This window comes from Pongo abelii, chromosome 15, assembly GCF_028885655.2.
Source record: "Pongo abelii isolate AG06213 chromosome 15, NHGRI_mPonAbe1-v2.0_pri, whole genome shotgun sequence".
Taxonomy (NCBI): Eukaryota; Metazoa; Chordata; class Mammalia; order Primates; family Hominidae; genus Pongo; species Pongo abelii.
This window is the reverse complement of record NC_072000.2, coordinates 53943850-53950480: the sequence shown is the minus strand read 5'-3', so window position 1 is coordinate 53950480 and position 6631 is coordinate 53943850. Positions and strand designations below refer to the sequence as shown.

Below are 6631 nucleotides of genomic sequence, written 5' to 3'. Positions count from 1 at the left end.
TACGTTTTTCTACTGAATATTTGTTGAAACAATACAAGAATCCAGCCGGGTGTGGTGGCTCACGCCTGTAATCCCAGCACGTTGGGAGGCCCAGGCGGGCGGATCATGAGGTCAAGAGATAGAGACCATCCTGGCCAACATGGTGAAACCCTGTCTCTACTAAAAATACAAAAATTAGCTGGGTGTGGCGGCACGCACCTGTAGTCCCAGCTACTCGGAAGGCTGAGGCAGGAGAATTGCTTGAACCCAGAAGGTGGAGATTGCAGTGAGCTGAGATCACACCACTGCATTCCAGTCTGGAGACAGAGCGAGACTCCGTCTCACAAAAAATAAAAATAAAAATAAATGAATCCAAGTAATATTACAAGGTTTCTCAAAACAAAAAAGAAACTTATTTTAAATTCACTGATATCAAGCAAGATTTTTCAAATAATTCAACATTAAGCTCTCCAAGTCAAAGCCCCAGAAAAAGGAAAGTTATGGTTTATAGTCACTGACTCATTTCCTTAGATGATTCAACCTCGTGGCCTTAACACTGACTCGTCTTCCTCTCTCCCTTCCTATTTTAATTCAGAATGGGGGAAAAATAAAGCTTTTAATACTTTAGAGCTAGCTTTTCACATCATAATCTTTTTAATAAACCAAATCTTTCTACAAGCTTTTATACACTTTTAAAATTGAAGTCCTATCATATAATTCAATGAACAGTGGATCAAACTCAGAACATGCTACACAGACTTTTCTAAAAGTTATCGAAAAAATTCAGGAATTTTTTTTCCACTTCTTAAAAGTGAATAGTCAAATGGTCACTGGCACAAAGATGACTTCATTAAAATGTATGTTTTCTGCTACCATGCACAAACCTCTGAAAATAAGCCTGTCCTTCATCTTGTTTTTTTCATGTATTCTTTAAATATTTATACATCATAAAAGTTGAGTTCCTCATGAATAAGTTCATGAGTTTACCTAATGCAAAGTCCAAGACACAAAAAGAAATGAAGAGAATTAAACACAAACACACCAAAGGCACGTATTCACATGCCCATGACTGTGGGCCAAATGCACAGCAGAAACAGGATATATCTAGCTCCTCTCCAAGTAAGGGCAAGACAAACTGTAAAGGGTTCAGTAATCACCTGGCACTAATGTTGCTGTTGAAAAAGAGCAACTTGCAAACAATGCCTTCATCAAGAACACATAGATAGGTATAGCTCTAACTATAATAATATGATGTACCCCTACCTAATAACACAGGATGGGAGACAGCAACAGTTTACTCTCTGCTTTCTTGCCCCTTGTGCCTCACCCCCTACCTCAAAGCCTTTCTCTTCAACCAGGCCCTCAGGTGCTATTGAATAACTAAAGAAGAATGATTGAGGGTTATTAAAAGTTGCCAACTCCCTCACTCATTGCAAGGAAGCACCTTCCTCATATACTTCAAATAAGACCCCGCCCCTCCAAAATGTTGCTTTGTCTTCAGGAGCACGCACAAGCACCTGACAGGGAACAAATTAGAGGAGAGAACATATCCTATCGAGAGAAGATTGAAGTTCAAAAAGAATTCTTTAGAATTGACATTCAAAAGTCATTGGGACCTGGCTGGGCACCTGTAAACCCAGCACTTTAGGATGCAGAGGCGGGCGGATAGCCTGAGGTCAGGAGTTCGAGACGAGCCTGGCCAACATGGTGAAACCCTGCTAAAAATTCCACTAAAAATACAAAAATTAGCTGGTGTTGTGGTGCATGCCTATAGTCCCAGCTACTCAGGAGGCTGAGGCAGGAGAATCGCTTGAACCCAGCAGGCAGAGGTTGCAGTGAGCCGAGATAGCACCACTGCACTCCAGCCTGGACGACAGAGTGAGTGAGACTCCATCTCAAAAAAAAAAAAAAAAAAAAAAAAGGCATTGGGCCCTTCCTTAATTAGAAAGATTGAGTGAAATGGCCAGAAACTAGTTTGCAGTAGAGACAGGAGGCAATAGAGAAGCTGCTAATAGGAGTGTTCCAGAAAGCTGGTGACAAAGAGAAGATGATAGATGTTAAGGGTGTGATAGCCAGAGGGAGATGTGTGTTAAAGTTTATAAAAACACTTTAAGAGAGTCATTTAATTTTCAAAACATTGTTCAGGTGGGATTATAGGTATTGATGGTTGGGGGGTGGAGTGTGAAATGAGGAACACATGCTACTCAGTTTTCTAGAGGTAAGGAAAATTTGCAGAAACAATGCATTTGAAAAGGAAGTAATCTTGGCCGGGCACAGTGGCTCACGCCTGTAATCCCAGCACTTCGAGAGGCCAAGGGGGTGGATCACGAGGTCAAGAGATAGAGACCATCCTGGCCAACATGGTGAAACCCCATCTCTACTAAAAATACAAAAATTAGCCTGGCATGGTGGCTCATGCCTGTAGTTGCAGCTACTCGGGAGGTTGAGGCAGGAGAATCTCTTGAACCCGGGAGGTGGAGGTTACAGTGAGCTGAAATGGCACCACTGCACTCCAGCCTGGGTGATAGAGTGAGACTCTGTCTCAAAAAAAAAAAAGGAAGTAATCTTAATGCTGTTAGCTTTTTTTTCCCCCATAGTTAAGAGTCTCCCCTTGGAATAACAATGTCCAAGTAATTGTAGTCGCATTATAATTACAAATGTAGATGATGGTGTCTCCTGTCTCAAAAATGTAGAAAGTGAGCTTATGGTGGCTGTAACTAGATATTTGTCCAGTAAAATCATAATAGTTAGTGATATAGCTGAGACTAGACTCAAAATTTATTTGTATTTATCATTCAAATAGCCACGGAGTGAAATTTAAAAGAATTTCTAATATGGAGGCACCATGCTGATTAGCTTAATCCCTATTTAACTAAAATAGTTACATTTACTATGAAACTTCCCTTAATATTTGCAAACTTAGGTTTAATACTTTATCAGCACGAGTTCTGAATTGTAGGATATTTTCTTCCACAGTAATTTAGGAGTTAGAGGAAAAAATATCTACAGGATGAGAAAACGGAGTACAGAGTTAAATAACAGTACATATTACTGAATAAATATTGTGTGCCTGTCAGCATGCTATGGGCTTTAGATGTAATTCTCACAACAGATCAGCACAATAGGTAGTATCATCTTCCATTTCACACATAAGAAACTTGATGCACAAACGTGTTATTTGTCCATGATACCACAGCTAGTAAATATACTCAAGCCTAAGTCTTGTTGACTTCAAAGCAATAGCCTTGAGGAAGAGAGGCTCCTAACAAATTGCTGTGTGTGTGTGTGTGTGTGTGTGTGTGTGTGTGTTTTAAGCATTGAATCCAGTAGGACATGGTGGCTGTGATGCAACAGATCTGTCATTAATCCGATTTATCTTGCTAATAGAGCCTAGTATGGCACCTGGAACTTAGTAGGGTTTCAGTAAATGTTTGGTGAATAAATGAATCAATATATATACAATATTTTAATCATTTCAAATATTATTTCTTTGGGGAACCTAATATAAAACATGTAGGCTGGGTGCGGTGGCTCACACCTGTAGTCCCAGCACTTTGGGAGGGCGAGGCTGGCAGATGACTTGAGGTCAGGAGTTCGAAACCAGCCTGGCCAACATGGTGAAATCCTGTCTCTACTAAAAATACAAAAATCAGCCGGGCGTGGTGGCATGCACCTGTAATCCCAGCTACTCGGGAGGCTGAGGCAGAAGAATTGCTTGAACCCAGGAGGCAGAGGTTGCAGTGAGCCGAGATTGCGCCACTGCACTCCAGCCTGAGCAACAGAGCAAGACTCTATCTCAAAAAAAAGAAAAAAGAAAAAGAGAAAAAGTATAAGGTATATGTTTTATCCCAGAGACTTGACTTTAGGGTCTAAATTCTTTCTGTAAAGGGCCAAATAATAAATGTTCTAGGCTTTATGGGCCATAGGGCCTCTGTCACAAACTCTGCTGTTGTGCAAAAGCAGCCATAGACAATACACAAATGAATGCCTGTGGCTGTGTTCTGATAAAACTTTATTTACAAAAACAGAACAGTGGGACCAATTTTGTTTACAGGTCATGGTTTGCCAACCTCTGGCCTAGAAAAATTCATCATATCTAAATCATCTCAACTGGTATCCCCTACTATAGTTACTTAAGTTGCAGGTACAGTATGGGAAAAAAAAAAAAATCACCCTCTAAGAATGAGCTGTCCAGTATGATTGCCACTAGCCACATGTGGCTATGGAGAACTGAAATGTGGCTAGTCTGAATTGAGATGTGCTTTAAATGCAAAATACACATTTGAATTGTGAAGATTTGGTATGAAATAAAGAATGTAGAGCTGAGCATGGTGGCATGCACCTGTAGTCCCAGTTACTAGGGAGGCTAAGGGCAGAAAGGATTTCTTGAGGCCAGCCCCGGCAACATAGCAAGACCCCAGTCTCCAAAAAAAAAAAAAAAAAAAAGTATGTAAAATATCATTAATAATTATTTCACACTTTGGGAGGCTGAGGCAGGTGGATCACGAGGTCAGGAGTTTGAGACCAGCCTGGCCAATGTGGTGAAAACCCCGTCTCTACTAAAAAATACAAAAAAAAAAAAAATTAGCTGGGCATGGTGGTAGGTGCCTGTAGTCCCAGCTGCTCGGCAGGCTGAGGCAGTCGAATCACTTGAACCCGGGAGGCAGAGGTTGCAAGACTGTCTCAAAAAAAAAAAAAAAAAGGGAGCCCGGTGGCTCACGCCTGTAATCCCAGCACTTTGGGAGGCTAAGGTGGGTAGATCATGAGGTCAGGAGATTGAGACCACCCTGGCTAACACGGTGAAACCCCGTCTCTACTAAAAATACAAAAAAAAAATTAGCCGGGCGTGGTGGCAGGCACCTGTAGTCCCAGCTACTCGGGAGGCTGAGGGAGGAGAATGGCGTGAACGTGGGAGGCGGAGCTTGCAGTGAGCCGAGATCGTGCCACTGCACTCCAGCCTGGGCGACAAAGCGAGACTCCGTCTCAGGAAAAAAAAAAAAAAAATATTTTCATACTGCTGACATCTTGAAATAATATATTTGATATATTGGGTTAAATAAAACTATTAAAATTAAATTCACTTCTATTTTTTAAATGTGAGCACTAAGAATTTTAAATTACATATGTGGCTTGCATTATGTTTCTATCGGGCAGCACTGCTCTAAGAATAGTTACAAAAGAGAGAATCCCTAACAGATTCAAACTCTTTTTCAGCACTGCAAACAAAGTACTTTACCCAATTATCAATGTCTCTCCATTGAAGTATGCTATATATCCTGATTTCTACCAATGGTGTTGTCATTATCTTTTATGTAAGAATTAAGATCAAGGCCAGGCCGGACACAGTGGCTGACACCTGTAATCGCAGCACTTTGGGAGTCCGAGGCGGGCGGATCACGAGGTCAGGAGTTCAAGACCAGCCTGGCCAACATAGTGAAACCCTGTCTCTACTAAAAATACAAAAGAAAAAAAATTAGCCGGGCGTGGTGGCAGGCTCCTGTAATTACAGCTACTTGAGAGTCTGAGGCAGGAGAATCGCTTGAACCTGGGAGGCATAGGTTGCAGTGAGTCAAGATCGCGCCATTGCACACCAGCCTGGGCGACAAGAGTGAAACTCCGTCTCAAAAAAAACAGATCAAGGCCGGGCACAGTGGCTCACACCTGTAATCTCAGCACTTTGGGAGGCTGAGGCGACCGCGTCATCTCAGGTCAGGAGGTCGAGACCAGCCTGGTCAACATGGTGAAACCCCATCTCTACTAAAAATACAAAAATTAGCCGGGCATGGTGGTGGGCGCCTTGTAGTCCCAGCTACATGGGAGGTTGAGACAGGAGAATCACTTGAACCTAGGAGGCAGAGGTTGCAGTGAGCCAAGATCATGCCATTGCACTCCAGCCTGGGTGACAGAGCGAGACTCTATCTCAAAAACAAAAAGAATTCAGATCACAATTGTTAACTCTTTCTTCCTCCATAAGTAACATATTTCACCAATTTATTTCATTATCTCACTTCTTTCTCATTTTCTCTACAATGTACTTGGCCCTCATTTTCTCAACTGAATTATCAACAAAGTCTCCTGAAAGGACTTCTTTCTTCCAACCTCTATCCATAATCTTGATACATGATTCTGTACAAAGCTACTAAATACTCCTAAACACTGTGACTCTCTCCTGCTATCTATTTATCTATCTATATGCACAGAAAGATATGTGTGTATATATATTTATTTATTTATTTATTTATTTACATATGTAAAAATTCAGTGGCTCCCATTACACACAAAACAATATCCAAACTACTTGGTAGAGTTCTTGAGGGTTCCTAAATATCTTTTTAAACTTACGTTTTGAATCATACCTCCTTTCCTACCACTCAAAGTCAGATACAGGATTGTAGGTAAAATATAGGATGGCCAGTTAAATTTTAACTTAAGTTTTAGTATATAATTTATATATATAGTATATATAATTTAATATATAATTTTAGTATATTGCTTGGGATGCACTTGTACTAAAAAAATAGTTTATCTAATTGAAATTTAACTGGGATGCTCACTTCAGCAGCACATATACTAAAATTGGAACAATACAGAGATTACATGGCCCTTGTGCAAGGATGACACAAATTCATGAAGCATTCCATATAAAACTTTT

General features: G+C 40.7%; 1 non-coding gene across 1 annotated transcript; it reads left to right on the top strand.

The window, feature by feature from the left end:
• The first annotated feature begins 6525 nt into the window (after positions 1 to 6525).
• On the top strand, positions 6526 to 6631 carry LOC112128853 (U6 spliceosomal RNA). The gene has a single exon (XR_002911309.1). It is a non-coding gene; the product is annotated as a U6 spliceosomal RNA (small nuclear RNA).